Source organism: Pristis pectinata, chromosome 17 (genome assembly GCF_009764475.1).
Source record: "Pristis pectinata isolate sPriPec2 chromosome 17, sPriPec2.1.pri, whole genome shotgun sequence".
Classification (NCBI taxonomy): Eukaryota; Metazoa; Chordata; class Chondrichthyes; order Rhinopristiformes; family Pristidae; genus Pristis; species Pristis pectinata.
In genome coordinates, this window is record NC_067421.1 from 10,679,892 (window position 1) to 10,697,797 (window position 17,906).

General features: G+C 40.9%; 1 protein-coding gene across 2 annotated transcripts in view; it reads left to right on the forward strand.

The window, feature by feature from the left end:
• Positions 1-5,666, forward strand: part of zgc:63587 (uncharacterized protein LOC393431 homolog) — a 116,800-nt gene extending 111,134 nt beyond the window's left edge. For both annotated transcript variants that reach the window (XM_052032378.1, XM_052032379.1), the window contains one exon: positions 3,241-5,666. The gene's annotated coding sequence lies outside the window, so the exon portion shown is untranslated. The remainder of the gene's footprint in view (positions 1-3,240) is intronic.
• The last annotated feature ends 12,240 nt before the right edge of the window (positions 5,667-17,906 follow it).

Sequence of the window (17,906 nt, forward strand, 5' to 3'; positions counted from 1 at the left end):
TTCACACTAAAGCTGCAGCATTGTTTTCCACAGTATCAGTCACTAAGTTGAAATTTCAGTAATGTTGGTCTTTTTTGGAGGTAATAGGGGTAACTTGATGTTGTTGACATGATGCCAGTCAGTCCTTTTGCCAATGCTTGCTCATTGAAACCATGATCCACATTTGTCTCTCTTGCCTGTTCTTAACCCATTGCCCAACAAATAGTTAATTTTAGTGTATGTTCCTAACTGAATTTTGAAAGTTATTTTTGCATCTGGTTTCATCACCCTTTCAGGTAGTGCAATCTGTTTCACTGTAACCCCCTGCATAATTCTTCATCTTCCCTCTTCTGTATCTGCCAAGAATGAAGGAGCATGTATAAAATTTTAATCCATTCTTCTTGCACTTTAAACCATCAGCCCTGGAGTATGGATCCGACAACCAACTAACCTAACAAGCTCCCTGAATAGAGGAGTCCAGTATTAGCTGAAAGGAAAGTTTCATTCCTTAGTTTCTGCTGAATTGGCAGATCACGTTTGGGGTTGCGGAGAAGTTTACAGGAACAAAAGGAGACCACGTACTCTCTCAAGTCAGTTTGCTGAGATCCTGGCTCATCTGTGAGCTTACTCTAAATGGGCCATGCACCCATATTCTTTAAGGTCTTCAGCTAACAAAAATCTATCATATTTGTATTTAAAATTAGCAACTCACCTAACACCAAAAAATGAATAAGTTCCAAACTCCTACCAACTTTTTAATGTAGATATTCCCCTCCCCCCCCCCCCCCCCCCCCCCGGTGCCATTCCTGAAAAGTCTATCTTTAATCTTTAGAAAATGGCCCCTTATCCTGGACTTGCAGACTGATGAAATAGGTTCTATTCACCCCCATCACTTCACTTCAATGTCTTGGAAATCTTGATTTAAAAAAAACACTCCTTTATCTTCTAACTTCTAAAGAATACATTCTAGTTTTATAACCTTGTTTCATAACTTAACCCTTGAAATCTAGAGACTGCAGATGCTGGAATCTGGAGCAAACCGCATAAGTCAGGCAGCACTTATGGAGGGAAATGGACGGTCGATAGTTTGGGTTGAGACCTTCGTCACCACCCCTACTGCCCCCGAGGCTTCCCCTGGCCCCCACCAACTCATTTTAACCATGGACATCCGATCCCTGTACACTTCTATTCCCCATCAGGAAGGCCTTGGGGCTCTTCGTTTCTTTCTGGAGTCCAGATGATGGGTCTCGACCTGAAATGTCAACAGCCCATTTCCCTCCATAGATGCTGCCTAACCCACTGAGTTTCTCCAGCATTTTGTGTGTTGCTTGAAATCGAGATAATGTTTTGATATATCTGTTCTACTATCCCTTCAAGGCCATTATATCCATTCTAAGATGTGGTACTCAGATCTATATGGAGAACATCAGATGTGGTCAGATTCTCTGCATAGTTATAGCATAAGTTCTACCCATTTGTTCTTCAGTCCTCACAATATAAATGTCTTTTGTCTTTGCTTTCTGTATCCACCCCTGTCATTTTAGAGTCTTTTGGGTCATTCTCTATTTAAAGCTTTTCAGAATTTAGAAGATACTATGTTCTTTTTAAATCTTAAGTGGATCACCTAGCATTTGCCTGCATTGTAATCTATTTGTCATAATCTGTTATGGTCTCTTTGCGATTTCATGCATCCTTCTACACTACAGCAAAGCAATCGACTGTAGTGTTTCCAGCAGAATATAGTAAATAAGGATAAGTTTTTCTATGGCGCAGCCACAAAACATTTAGCTACTGCAATGTATTGTGCCCGGAAGTAGAATACATTCCTGCTCCATTATAGATGTAAAACCATGTGACATTAATAGCGAATAAGGCTTCAGTTAATTAGTGAACATTCAGTTGTCCCCCCAAGGCACTTTTTTGAATGTGATCCTAAGGAAATTGGGTGTTCAGCCTTTAGTTTAGGTTGGTCAAACTCTAAGAATATTGGTAAAACATTTGGGTGGGGGAGAAAAAACACAAGACCTTATTTAAGGAGTGTATGGAGTGTTTCAAAAGGCAACCACTAGATTACAATCAACCTTGATGTTCCCTCGGTTGAATAGTTTCATTGTAACTGACTCTTGAAAAGAACAGGTGACACATGTAGAATTGCATGATCACTTAAGGAGAGAAATAGCAATGATGTTGTTTTAAAAACATAGAATTGTTGTATAGAAATATGAATTGGAACAAGATGCATCATGGACACATTGGACAAGACATTATGAACACCATGCAGAGGCGTTCCTGTTCAGATATTATCCAACCTGTTGAAGATCTTGCATTGTCTGAATCAAAGAATGAGGCAGCACTGGAGGCCGTTTGGCCCATTATATCTTTACTGGCACTTCAAAAGTTATCCGATTCATCTCACACCCCTGATTATTATGCATTTTTCCTGTATTTGTCCCCTCAATTTTTATCACATTCCTATTTTAAAGTTACTGCTGAATTTGCTTCCACCTCCCTTTTGTGCTGTGCTTCAGATTGCAAAAAATGTCCTTGTGTTGTGCCAAGTTCCCTTGGCTCTCACCTTAAATCTGGCCTGTCTGAGTAATGACCCTTCTGCCTCTGGATGCAGTCTCTCCTTGCTTGCTATCATCGAAATCTTTCATTATTTTGAACACCTCTATATATTCCCCTCGTGGCCTTCTCTGCTGTATGAAGAATGATCCCAGCTTATCTGGCCTCTCCATACAACTGAGGCCCACCACCCACGATACAGGTTTTGTATATCCCCTCTGCATCCTTTGTAAGTGATCTTGTTGTCCTTTCCAATGCATGGTGCCAGAAATATGTGCACAAGTTCTAGAACTGTTTATGGATACTTGCATCTGAAGCATATTGAAGTGTCATAAGCTTTTGCAATTCTTGTCCTTCTGGATAGGCCTGCTGAAATCAAATGTTTGTTTAGCAAAATTCTGATGTCGTAATATGATAATTAGTGACGTCACATTATCTGTAAGGGTTCAGATAATGGAAAAAAAAGACTTCCAAGTATTTGTATTAACTCTGCTATAAAATATGATTAAAAAATATACTATGGATGACTTGAGTATAAAATATGTCTTAGCTGTAGTGTATTAATTATACTGGCCCTGAGAGGAGCACTTGTAATCTGTTTCCAGGATTATTTAATGTTTTGCCAATTGTGGGATAAATTCAAAGCACAATGAAAAGGCAGATGTCAGTTCGTAACACCATTCTATTTTTCTCCAGGGCTGGAATGTGCTGTGTCCCGTGGTTGCAAACACTCTTTATCTCTCAGATGCAATACTGACTCTATGAGCTTACGGTGAAACAGAAGAGGAAACAGTCTTTACAAATCTTGCATGGAATTTTGGTATCACTTTACTGTAATCACAGATATTTTCTATCTTACCTGTTTGTACTGATATTACTTGATTACAATGGGAATCTTTATACCGTTGTTATATAGTTTATAAACCTTCATGTATTATGGCTGCACACTCTTGAGCTTTCACAGGCATGTAATCCCTTTCCTCCAAGTGGCAGATTTTGGTGCCTAACACAGTCCCTGTCAACATCAAAGATACGATCATTAATGAGGAGAAGGGACAGCTATCAGTGTTGCCCAGTGGAATCCCTAAAACAATCTCTTGTCATTCCATTGAAAACAAAGTTGGTACATGAAGCCCTTCTTTAATTTGCCATCCATGCAAAAGTATGCTGCTGACAGAGTTCCAACATGTTAAGTGAATCAAACACTATGATTGTTATTCAATCCTGTGAATTGGCACGGTTACTTTGTGTCACATGGCATTCCTGCTGACAAGCTCCTTGATAAGTGAGCACAGTTAATGGTGAAAATTACCTTCCCTGTCACATTTTAAACCTTGATGAAGAGCCAGAGTAAACTAATAGTTACCCGTTTGCTTGGCAGTCTGCAGCAATGCAGCTAAAATGCTTACTCATTAATCTGTGGCAGACTCCGATAATCCTTGAGGTTTTCAAAAATAAGTAACTTGAGTTTCATGTCAGCAAGTGTATAACCATACAAGATCCCTTTGGTTGAAACTTGAACGCTAAATCTAAACCTTGTAATTCAGTGTTTTGAGAAAGGGAGTCTCAGACATGCCAGAGGTTCTCTTAAACACGGTGCAATGTAGCATCTTGAAGGATAGCTGTGCTGATAATTAACATTTTTATGTTTATCATATGTGTATTCTTGGTCATGTACTTCCACATTTTTGGTATCTTTAGCAGATTTGTCTTGAATTCATGAGAAGCACTATATAAATACAGGTTCTTCATAGTTCAATTGATGACAATTTTGCACATTATTCAGGAGCTTGTTTCAAGTTCAACTCTGGGACTGAGTGCACCATCTATTGCTGATGATCAGCGCTTGACTGAAGGTATACTACATTTTTGGAGTTACTGTTATTTGGATTGGATTTCGATAGCTCAGGTGGACGTTCTCCTTCTCTTTACCCTTTCTAAGGACCAGATGTTCACCTGCTGTTCCAGTTAAAGTTAAGTAACACTAACAACAACAGATGATCTGTTAGTTTACCTTGCTCCAGTTAGCAATACCATGCAATATTGAAAGGACTTGCCATTTTGTTTGCCTAATGCCAGTATAATTAATTGTATGGGAAACCCGGAGGTATTTGCAAGTTTTATATATTGCCTTTTAGCCTGTATGCTAAGCTGGGCCACTGATAATTCCTTATTAGAATTGGTACAGATCATTCCAAGCAGATGTTTTTTTGCAAATCACATACTGCAAATCTAGCATAATTCATCAGCTTTAATACTGACCTTTTTTAATCTATAAAACTGTATGAATTGTTAATAAAGGCTGTGTTAAATGAGGCAGCTGGGAGCAGTTTAAGTTTGATTAATTGCATAAACAAAGATCCCAGATTTTTAAAAAAAAGTAATGCATAAATAAATCACAAATTTACTGCACTTTCAGAGAAACTGTAATATTCCAATTATAACTCCAATCTTTCCACTTTGATCTTAGTTAGTATTTGAACGGTTAGGCAAGCATTTGTTTGCAGCAGTGTAGCAACAACATGCAGTTTATTTAAATGGCTGACTTTAATGATGTGACCTGATCAGGGGCTAAGCAGGCGCCTGTAGATGGGGAACCTGCTTTCCTATGTATCACAGTTTTGAAAATGGAGACATTTCAAAAGTACTAAATGACTGATTTGATTTTCAAGGACCAGCTGACTGAATGGCATTGCTGCCACAGCTGTCTCCCATTTTCCGAAAACTTACCACCTGAGTATGATCAAAATACTTCACAGCACCAATGATCCTGGGAGTGTATGTGGTCGCTGTTTTTGTTATGCATAGTATCGCTGTCTTGTGTATAACTTGTGCATGTTATTGATGAAGTTGCATTTCATTACACCAGAAGGAAGATCCCTGATGCTTGGATCAGTGTTTCTCATATTGTTTGCAAAGCTAGCCGCTTGTGTTGACCAAATTGCCTTAAGATTGACTTCAGATTTTTGTGGAAAGTGGGTTTTTTTTTGGTTAAATGCCAACAATCTGCCACTCGGAGCTTTAGTTAGTTATTCCAGACATAATCATAAAATGCTTTTATCTTTGTACACTGCATTTGTTTTTTGTATCAAGTAGTCAGCAATAAACTGTACAGGAATAAATTAACTGACTGCTCATTTTAATATATTTAACCTGATTTTCCTACAAGGCATTCATTAACCAAAAGAATGTGGCAGTACCAGTCACAGCTACTACATAACCATGCAATAGTTTCTAGTTAGTAGAAAGGACAAAAATAAAATGAGAATGAAATATCAATAAATTTGATGTGCTGTACATGTATGTGAAAGTGTGGTTCGTAAGGTTGGTGGGAATATGTAGTAACAGAAACCTTGGGTCAAAAAAGGGCCAGAACTGGGCATTGAATATACTTGGAAACACGTTCAGGAAGAAAGTAAGGTTAAAGAGAATATTAGTGCTGAAGAGAAAGGTTGTCACAGACTGGTCAAAGATAAAATCTGTTTGGCAACAGCTATAAAACAATAGAGGGAACATCACACCACCAGATGTATTCTGTAGATCACCAACAAGCGAGAGAGATGTAGGGAATTTTCAAAGAAATGCAAAAGCTACAGCGGAGTTGCAAAGTGGGACTTTAATTATCCAATGTAAAACTGGGATAATAATTGTTATGGACGGAGAGGTGAAGAATTTCTAAAACCTGTCCAGGATAATTTTCTAGAGCAGTATGTTTCTGGGAGGAGGCATTGCTGAATCTGGGAAATGAGGTAGGTTAAATGCACCAAATTTTGGTAGGAGAACATGAGGAGATGGTGATTGTAACATAAGATTTAAGTTAACGTTAGAAAAAGAGACAGAGTAATCCAAAGTAAAAATAATTAATTAGGCGAAGGTCAATATCAATGGGATGAGAGTAGATTTGGCCCAAGTAAAACAAAACCAAAAATTGACAGGCAGAACTGTAACAGAACAATAAGGAAGAGATAATTCAGGTACAGTTGAGCACATTCCATTCAGGGGCAAAGGAAAAATAAACATCCAGAGCTCCCCGATAGTTGAAAGAGGTACTGGGGAGGATAAAAGGGGGAACAAAAAAAAGATTATGTATGATAAATATTGGGTTGGAAATACTAGCGAGAACCAGGCTGATGACAATAAAATCAGCAGTGAAAATGAGAGACGAGGCGTGTGTGTGAAAAAATCAGCTGTCGATATAAATGGGATTCCAAAAGTGTTCCTATCAGGGATAAAAATGGGAACTTTCATGTGGACGCTGAGGACGTTATCAAGATATTAAATGAGTAATTCCATCTGCCTTCACTAGGGAGGAGGGTTGATCCAAAGTAATAGTGAAGTAGGAGGTAGTTGAAATGCCGGATGGCACAGTGGCGCAGCTAGTTGAGTCACTGCCTTGCAGTGATGGAGACCCAGGTTCAATCCTGACCTTGGGCGTAATCAGCATGGTGTTTGTACGTTCTCCCTTTGACAATGTGGATTTTCTCCGGGTGCTCCAATTTCCTCCCACGTCCTAAAGACGTACGGTTTGGTAGGTGAATCGCCTTTGCCCCTAGTATACAGGTGAGGAGATCTTGGTGGGGGGGTGTTGGTGAGCTGGGATGAATGACAACGTGAGAAGAATAAAAAATAAAAATATAAATAGGTGATTAATGGTCAGCATGGACTCTATGGGCAAAAGGGCCTGTTTCCCTGTTGTATCTGTGTGACTATAGATAAATTAATCAATCTGAGGGAAGGTATTAGGAAAGTTTGAGCATAAAGTGCATAAGTCACCAGGAACGGATGAAATGTACCCCAGGATTCTGAAGGAAGAATTGGAAATCGCAGGGGCGTGGACCATGATCGTCCAAGGCTCCATGGATACAGGGGTGGTGCCAAAAGACTTGAAAGTCATGAATGTTACTCCATTAGGGCTACATTTTTTTTAGAAATATGTTAATGGCCAAGAGACAGAAGAGACTGCAGATGCTGGAATCTGGCGCAAAATGGGCATTGATATTGGTATTGGTTTATTATTGTCACTTGTACTGAGGTACAGTGAAAAACTTGTCTTGCATATCAATCGTACAGGTCAATTCATTACACAGTGCAGTTACATTCAGTTAGTACAGAGTCCATTGATGTAGTACAGGTAAAAACAATAATAGTACAGAGTAAAGTGTCACAGCTACAGAGAAAGTGCAGTGCAATAAGGTGCAAGGTCACAACAAGGTAGATCGTGAAGTCATAGTCCATCTCATTGTATAAGGGAACCATTCAATAGTCTTATCACAGTGGGGTAGAAGCTGTCCTTAAGTCTGGTGGTACGTGCCCTCAGGCTCCTGTATCTCCTACCTGATGGAAGAGGAGAGAAGAGAGAATGTTCCGGGTGGGTGGGGTCTTTGATGATGCTGGCTGCTTCACCAAGACAACGAGAGGTAAAGACAGAGTCCAAGGAGGGGAGGCTGGTGTCTGTGATGAGCTGGGCTGTGTCCACAACTCTCTGCAGCGCCTTGCGGTCCTGGGCAGTCGACATCTTGCGTCAAGACCCTTCAGCTGGACTGTCTAGACGATGAGTCTCGGCCTGGAACGGCGACTGTCCATTTCCTTTCACAGATGCGGCCTGACCCGCTGAGTTCCTCTGGCAAGTTAGTTAATGGCCACAATTTCTAAATTTGCAGATGACACAAAACTCGACAGTGTTGCGAATCGCGAAGAGGAAAGTGATGAATTGCAGCAAGGTGGTGGAGTGCACAGATGCAGGGCAGATGAAGCGTAATGAGGCGAAATGTGAGGTGATGCATTTTGATGGGAAGAATGAGGTCAGCCAATATAGAATAAAAGATACTGTTCTAAAAGGGGTTTGTCAGTATGTGTGCAGAAGTCATTGAAAGTGGCAGGGCAGGTTAAGAAACCAGCGAATAAGGCATGCTCAACTCTAGATTTCAGTAGAAGCGTAGAGTTTAAAAGCAAGGAAGTCATAAAATCATTCAGCACAGAAATAGGTGCTTCAGCCCACTGAACCCACACTGACCATTTGCACATCTCATCTTTTCCCCACATTCCCATTAACTCCCCTCAGATTCTACCAGTCACCTACATACTAGGGGCAATGCACAGTGGTCAATTGATCCAGCAACCTGCAAGTCTTTGGGATGTGAGAGGAAAGCAGAGGACCCGGTGGATATTCATGCCATCATTGGGAAAACGTGTAAGCTCTGTACAGACAGCCTCCAAGGTCAGAACTGAGCTCAGAGCTGTGAAGTAGCAGCTCTACTTGCAGCACTACTGTGTCACCCTCTGAACCTTTATGAAGCAACTGGAGTGTTGGTTCATTTCCCGTTGCCACATTACAGGAAAGATATGACTGCATCGGGGTGGGGAGGGGGGGGGTCCAGAAAAGATTTACAAGAAAAATTCATTGGATCAGGGACCACAATTACAAGTTTAGATTAGAGAGCCTGCGACTGTTCTCTTTGAAGAGGGGCTGAGGGGAGATTTGATAGAAGTGGATAAGATGAAAAGGTGTGAGGACAGAGTGGATAGTGGGAGGTGTTCCATCTGGTGCAGGGGTTGAGGACTGGAAGTCACAGTTGTGAAATAAAGGGGATGAGAATTAAGAGTGACGTGAGGAAAAGCTTTTGCGTAGTGTGGCTGGAAACACAAATGCACTGTCTGCTGATGTGATGGAGCTAGTTCCATTGTGGCCTTCAACAGGGAACCAGATAAATACATAGTGGAGAAAAATTTGCAGGTCTACAGAGAAAGATCCAGTGGGTGGAACTAGAGAGTTGCTCTGGTGGAGAGCTTGCACAGACCTGATGGGTTGAATGGCCTCCTGCAATTAACCATTTTGTTTTTCCTCTGTTTTTGTGTAGCAGGGCACTAGGAAACTTGCGGCTATCATAATGTCTAGCATGTTAAGGTAACTTGCTATGGGAAAACATGGTGCAAGGACCTCGATTTTCATAGGTGATAAATGAACTGCTGTGAAGAATGTTTTATGTCCAATTACAAGGTACTTGCTCATACATGAGGATTTGTTGCCAGAAGTAGTCATTAAGAAGTGTTGATACTAACTGTGTGAGATGTCTGGGTTACAATGTGACATGGTTTTATATAATGGTTTGAAGTATGGCCCTTTGTCTGCAGACTCTGCCCATGTTGTTACTCTGTGATTTATTAAAGGAAGTTGTGTTGATATTTCCTCAATGGTCTTTGTGAGGTTAGCCAAAGTGAAGCTGAGGAAATAGCTTTCACTTCGTCCTCAGAAACAGTAAGTTGGCTGTGCAGTGGATGTGTAAACAATCATCTAGTGACAAGAGAATTTTAAACCATCAAAGAATTTCAATGCTGGTACTGTGGCATAACAGTTTAAGGAAGAGGAATATTTTGTCTGGTTTTATGGGTGTAATAATTTTATTTTTCTGTGTATTTCTAAATGGCTGCTTAATTCTGAGTATTTTGCCTCTGATTATTTTATTCAGCAATGAAAGTCTGATCTTAGATGCTTAAACGAGCCAAAATGGTACAGGGAAGCTGCAGTGCATTTACTGGTTGTGTGCCCAGTGGGAGGGAGGAAAAGAAAGATTGGAGGGCAAGTTGCTCTAAGCATCTGTTATGCACCTGATGAAGCCAAAGAGGGATTAAGAGGATCCTGGGCACAACGAGATTACAATGGCACTCCCTTGCCTAATAAAAACCAAAACAGTATATTGATAAGAGCAATTATAACTATAAAATAAAACAAACACACTTACACAAATATAAAGTATATAAAAAAATTATAAAAAGGCAGTGTGCAAATGAACCATGATAATAATAATAATGATAATCAGCAGCATTTCAATACATTAAATAACACCATGATGAGTCCAGCCGGTAAAGGGGGGAAGACATAGTATGTGTGTGTATGTATGTATAGGAGGTGTCAGTCCATGTTCAACAATTTAACAGCTCTGGGGAAAAAAGCTGTGTTTCAGTCTTGCAGTGTGTGCATGTATTGTTCTGTATCGCCTACCAGAGGGGAGTAGTTCAAAAAGCTAGTGAGCAGGGTGAGCTGGTTCTCGAATGATGTTTAAAGCCCTGCTCTGACATCGAGTCTGATAGATGTCCTCCATCGCTGGTAACTGAGTCCCAATGATGTTTAAAGTGGAATTCCTCAAAATGTCAGAATAAAATGCATTCTATTTTCCATGGTATAATGTTTTTCTATTGTTAAGGAGTGCTTCTACTGGTACTAATTCTTCTGATGTGGGTCCTTGCCTTGAACTGCTGCAATCCATCAATACTACATGATTTTGACTCATTGATCATGAAGGAATGGTAGTATATTTTCAGTATAATATGTGAGATGTGAATATCTATTCGACCAGCTGGTGAAGATCATGGGTTTAGAAAGCTGTCTTGTAGATGTTTTGTGTTGCTGTCATGTACCCTGTAAATAGTACATATAACGGGTTAAGCTATATAAGGCACTACTAGCGGACGAAGCAGGTTTTAAGATGGGTTGCCAATCAAGTGCCAACTTCATCCTGGATTCAAACAACTGGCTCCATCATAAGTGCAAAAAATCTTCTATCCCACTCCTGATGTGTTCTGTGGGTGGTGGAGAGGCTTTGGGGAATCTGGATTAGTCACTCGATACGGAACACCAAGTTTATAAGATGTTCTAATATTTACATCTCTGGTCAGGTCAGTGGTGATGCTGAGGATGTGGGATTCAATGATGGTAATTCTTTGGCAAGGTGGTTAGAGTTTGAGAAGAACCGCAGGAGATTCTTGACATTCACAGTTGGAATGTTTCGCAGAGCCTTGTGCAAACTTCTGTTTAATTTGTTTTTTCCATAAGTAAGATAAATATAATGGGAGTCATTGCTATGCATACAACACTGCAACTGAGCCATAATACTTGCTGTCGTTTGGTTTGAAAGTGGGGATCATGAATATTTAGGTTGGGTAGGTGCTTGAAGGGACCTGGGATTTGGAAACACAATGGGTAATGCACGATTGGAGATTCAATATCAGCATGGACCAGTGGGATTGAAAGATCACAATTGCTATTTCCCTTTGGTTGCCCTTTCCACAAACAGCCTGCATTTTGGTCTCGGTTACAGTTTATTCTTAAATGAACTAAGCTCAGATTTACATAACATTGAGACTTCAAAGACAATCGTAGTTAAAACTGGCACTATAGCTGTAGAAATCTGTTTTACATGGCAAAATACTTCTATCATTATTAACTGGAAGCACCTCCTTATCATAAAGTATCACAAGTTTCATAAGCTATACAAAATAAATAATAAATTTTGGTTGAGTTGCAAAATTGGAGATAAAATACCTTAAAAGTGCTAAGTTTTGGAATGAAACCCCAATGACTGACAATCTGCAATATTCGCACTTCTCATTTTAGTCTAATTTTACTAACGCTGAGGAGTATGAATTTTAATTACAAAAAAAAGAAAGCAGTTAGTTTTGATTTGCTGTGATAGTGTACTTTGGTTTTGTTGAAAATATTCCATTGAGGGATGTGTTAATTGGCTGGAGGCTCTGGATGGATCAGATGAAATAGGATGACCTGTGAGTTGAAGCTTAACATTAAGACATGTCTGGGAGTGTTATTTCAAATTCTCTGAAACAAAACAAAGTCCACTCTCGTGCATTTCAGTGCCAATAAACTAATGAAATCAACAATCAAGGGCTGACTCTCAGTGTACTTAATCATTATTTAGTGCTGCTCATGGAATTAATAATTTTATCTTAATTGCATCATTCCTGAACAAGTAGATTTATCTTGCACAAAAAAGCATTCTTAAAATGCATTTCACTTTACTGTAAGGCATCAACTTTCGTGCACTTAGAAGGTAGGTGAGGAATTTTTGTTACTTTACTTTAAAGGAAAATTTGATTGTTATTGGTTGTCACATCTGGCTTTCCAATAGCTTACTCACTAATAAAAAGCCTCTGGCAAATGTCCTGATTATCAGGAGAAATCCAGTCTGTGACATTGCATACTTCTGTTACCAAGGGAATTGCTATTGCCTCTCTGAAGTGCCTTTTTGTGAAGGAAGGCGTAGCTGAAGCCAATTTTTGCTCTAAATCCTTCGTGAAATCTGTGCCATAACCTTCTAATTATGTTCATCAGCCAAAGTTCTGTGGGAAGTTTTATTTTTACCTAACATATCTAGAGAACTGCTCACATCAATCACTTCCTACTCAGAATGTAGTGCATACCAGTGCAGTAACCCTCCTGGTGGTAACCAAATGGGATTTTCTCCAAAAGATGTTACGTAATTGAAATGGCTTAATTCTGAAGAATCAACAGAGATGATTGAACTTCTGAAATTCGAGGGGGAACTGAAAACCTTTTTCTCTGTCCTCCTAGTACTTTTCTCCTTTTCTCTCTTGGAGTGCTCATTTTATTATCTCACCCAAGTAGCTGTTCTTCCCGAGACACCAGGCTGGCTGATTTGATCACCCTCCTGTGCCCCAGAGACTGCATTATTTTTTATTTATTTACAGCGTGGTAACAGGCCCTTCCGGCCCAACGAGTCTGCGCCACCCATTTTTTAAACCCAAATTAACCTACCCGTACGTCTTTGCAATGTGGGAGGAAACCGGAGCACCCGGAGGAAACCCACGCAGACATGGGAGAACGTACAAACTCCTTACAGACAGCGACGGGAATTGAACCCTGATTGCTGGCGCTGTAATAGCATCGTGCTAACCGCTATGCTACCGTGCCGCCCTGGGCAAATCAGCTAACTTGGCACAGACCCTAGGTTTGCCTTTTGTTTGTCTGGCCCAGTTTCACCCTGGGAAGTGTGCTTTCTGTCTGCTGGCTACAGAGGTGGAAGGAGGACTTTTATTGCTGACTCTCTCAATCTATAGCTTAAAAAATATCTGCTTCTCAAATTCCACGGGAATTCTCCCCAGCTCCTTGCTCCACCCTACTGGAAGAGCATCAGCACCCCAGGGAACTTGCACTTTTAGCTGTTTGCACCGTGTTCTGAGCTTTCAGTCTCCTCTCTCACAGGAAGAGACTGAAAAAGCACAGACAACATTTCAGGGGCTGTCATGCTTAAAAACAGAATGGACTTGTTACATGTTCCCAATCTAATTCACCAGAGTAGCCGACAGAGGTGCATTGGCATGTGTGATGTGATATCAGAGAAATAACACGCCAGCCTTTGAGCAATTGATTTACAGTCAACAAAACCACTTGGAGTGTGTTGGCACACTTTCTGAAGCAGCGTATAACTGGTATCAGAGGGCATGTGTGAAATCTCTCCGGGGGTGGGGGGGGGTTGTGGGTGGGTGGGGAGCAATTTCTTTCTACGGTAGGAAGAGTGGAAAATTGTCAAACAAAAAAGGACTTGGGTCACGATGACATTGGCATTACTAAATAGCCAAAAGACTCTAAAGAAAAGACAGAGACTTGAATAATAACAGAAAAGGTGCTATTTCCTAAGTTACTGGGCTTTTCTTTTTACTGTTATCTGACGTTCTGCCAGCAATGTCTGATTATTTTGATAAATTTTTCATCTGTAAACAGGTTTAAAATACTGAGAAGTTGCAGTGCTTTCAAAGCTTTTGCATCCATTTGAGATTTTGGAAATTTTACACAAGACTTAAATTGCAGTCCAAGTGCTGGATTGTGGGGGTAGTTGGGTGCGGTATTGATCAAATAGCATTGAATCATATTGAGAAAAGAGGCAAAAATATGCTTACTTGATCACTGGTACTGCTTTTCAGCTGGTTTAATGAGCTCATTTATAAGATGAACTTCACAAGAAAACAGGAGCAGGAGTAGGCCATTTGGCCCCTCAAGCCTGTCCCACCATTCAATACGATCATGGCTGCTCTATCCCAGTCCTCAACTCCTCTTCAGTGCCAGTTCCCAATAGTTCTTAATAACTTGATCTTTCAAAAAATTATCTACTTCCACCTTAAATACTTTGAATGGCCTAACCACCTCAGCTCTCTGACGTAAAGAATTCCAAAGATTCGCCTATGCACCTCTGTTTTAAATGACCATCCCCTTTTCTTGTAACCCTTGGATTCTCTTTCATAACCCACCAACAACGGAAAACAGGCAATACTTTGTTCGGTTTCTGGTGCAATAAGATGATCGCCATTGTGTTAGCAGTGCAATACAGTGTGCTTTTCCTCGTTTATGGGAAGTGTGCATAGATTTCTTAACAGCGCTGTGATGGAAATCACCGATTTCATCACTGAGTTGGACAACTTTCTTGTTTTATTTGGAAATATCAAGCAGCAATTGAACACCCAGAACCAAAAGAAATATTTGTAGCCTCTAACATGCAAGTTATCACACTAGTGGAACCCTCGAGTCATGGAGAGATACAGCATGAAAACAAGTCTGTCTTGCCCACTGAGTTCACACTGACCATCAAACACCCAGTTTACACTAATCTTGTACACTTTACTCTCCTACATTCCCTATCAACTCCCCGCCCCACCCCTCAGATTCTACCAACCACCTACATACTAGGATCAATTTACAATGGCCAATTAAACTCCCAACCCACGCACCTTTGGATGCGTGTGATTTGACCTGTCCTGGTCAAATCATGTAGATGCCACGGCCAAGAAAGCTCACCAGCGCCTCTACTTCCTCAGGACGCTAAAGATTTTTAGTTTGTCCCCTTTGACTCTCACCAACTTTTACAGATGCACCATAGAAAGCATCCTATCTGGATGTATCACGGCTTGGTACGGCAACTGCTCTGCCCAGGACTGCAAGAAACTGCATTACGGACACCATTCTCCCCTCCTTGGACTCTTGGCTTTACCTCTCGCTGTCTTGGTGAAGCAACCAGCATAATCAAAGACCCCACCCACCTGGGACATTCTCTCTTCTCTCCTCTTCCATCAGGTAGAAGATACAGGAGCCTGAGGGCACGTACCACCAGACTTAAGGACAGCTTCTATCCCACTGTGATAAGACTATTGAACAGTTCCCTTATACAATGAGATGGACTATGACCTCACGATCTACCTTGTGACCTTGCACCTTATTGCACTGCACTTTCTCTGTAGCTGTGACACTTTACCCTGTACTGTTATTGTTTTTTACCTGTACTACATCAATGGACTCTGTACTAACTGAATGTAACTGCACTGTGTAATGAATTGACCTGTACAATCAGTTTGTAAGAAAGCTTTTCACTGTACCTCGGTACAACTGACAATAATAAACCAATACCAATACCAATGTGGGAGGAAACCAGAGCACCCAGGGGAAAGCTACGCAGTCACAGGGAGAATGTGCAAACTCCATACAGACAGCACCGGAGGTCAGGATTGAACCTGAGGTGCTGAAGATCTGAGACAGCAGCTCTACCCGTTGTGCCACTGCGAGGTGTACCTAGCCTGGTAGGTACAAGGTTGGAGCAGCAGTACCAGGAATGGCACATGTTCACAATAATTGACATTTGCTGAGTGAATTCAGCTATGTTCATCAGCAGGAAGGTAAAGGAAGTCTGAGGAAAGTTGACAAAAACAAATGATAGAAAAAGAGATTCCTTTCCCAATGTCTACAAAAAACTTGCATCTTTATTGTGAATTTTCACCCTCAGGCAGTCAACCAATCTTCTGAGATCTTATAGCTAACGCAGTGAAGTGTGTCAGTACATTTGTGCATTGTAAAATCCACACACAATGATTATGACTAGTTCAGATGCTTAACTGATGTTGCTTGACATCATGCAGTCCTCAAGACACTCTCTTATATGCTACATTGGATGTCACCAACAAAACTTATTGTTCTCTAGGGCTAGATTGTGTCCATAAAATTGATTATAAAATTACGGGACCGACTCTTGCTGATTGCTATTTAACACAACCTCTCTGACCAAGGATTTCCCTTTGTTCACCTCACCTGACTCCTCCTGACCACGGAGTCATAGAGAGATACAGCATGGGAACAGGCCCTCTGACCATCAATCTCCCATTTACACTAACCCTAATTAATCACATTTTTTATTCTCCCCACATTCTCTTCTGCTCTGATCCCCGCATCCCAGATTCTACCACTAGGGGCAATTTACAGTGGCCAGTTAATCTACAAAGCTTCTCGTAGTTGGGATGTGAGATGGAAACAGAGCACCCTGAGGAAACCCACAAGGTCACAGGGAAAATGTGCAAACTCCACACAGACAGCACTTGAGGTCAAGATTGAACCTGGGTCTCTGGATGACTAGTTGTTCCATTGTGCCGCCCATCTTTCTATCCATGGCCGTATTAGATTATATGGTACGTTATTAGATGCTTTGATAATCTTTTTAAAAAGCAATGCATTTGTGTTGTATGTGTTGTAGGGTCAATAAAGAAATGGCAGGTTAAATGAATTTTTATCCATTTTCAGAGCAAAGGAAAAGCAAAATTCTCTTGGTAGATGGAAAGTTAAAAATAAGCCGAGGTATAGAATGTAGTAGTATAAAAATAAGGAATAGAATAAACATATAAAGTCAGTAAAACTTCCTGGGTTTTATAATATATGGCTCTATTTATAACGGCTTGGATCCAATTTGCTTTGTTAATGTGCTGTTAACCTTCATAAAGTTTTGAATAAGTATTCTAAGCCCCTCTCCTTGCACCCCTTTTGAAATCCTACCATTTAGCGTTGATCAACATTCTCTCTGTTAAAGGTTATCACCTCACTTTTCTGTATTGAATTTCATTTAGCAAGTGTCCACCATCCATGCCCGCTTGATTTACCACCATCATAGAATCATCCAGCATGGAAACAGGCCCATCAGCCCACCAAGTCCCTGCTGGCCACCAAACACCCACTTACACTAATCTTACACCATCGCCATTTTATTCTCCACATATTTCCAACAACTCTTCCTGGATCTGCCACCCAACTGCACTAGAGGCAACTTACAATGGCCAGTTAACCTACCTACCTGCACATCTTTGGGATGTGGGAGGAAATCAAATCACCCTGAAGAAACCCAGGCACTCACAAGGAGAATGCGGAAACTCCACACAGACGGCACCTAGGGTCAGGATTGAACCCAGGTCTCTGGAGCTATGAGGCAGTAGTATTAAACCTGGGCCACTACACTATGTCTTCCTCCCTCTTGATAAGAGAGGATAAGATATCTTTATTAGTCACATGTACATCGAAACACACAGTGAAATGCATCTTTTGCGTAAAGTGTTCTGGGGGCAGCCCGCAAATGTCGCTACGCTTCTGGCGCATGCCCACAACTTCCTAACCCGTACATCTTTGGAATGTGGGAGGAAACCGGAGCATCCAGAGACACAGGGAGAACGTACAAACTCCTTACAGACAGTGGCTAGAATTGAACCCGGGTCACTGGCGCTGTAAAGCGTTACACTAACCGCTACAC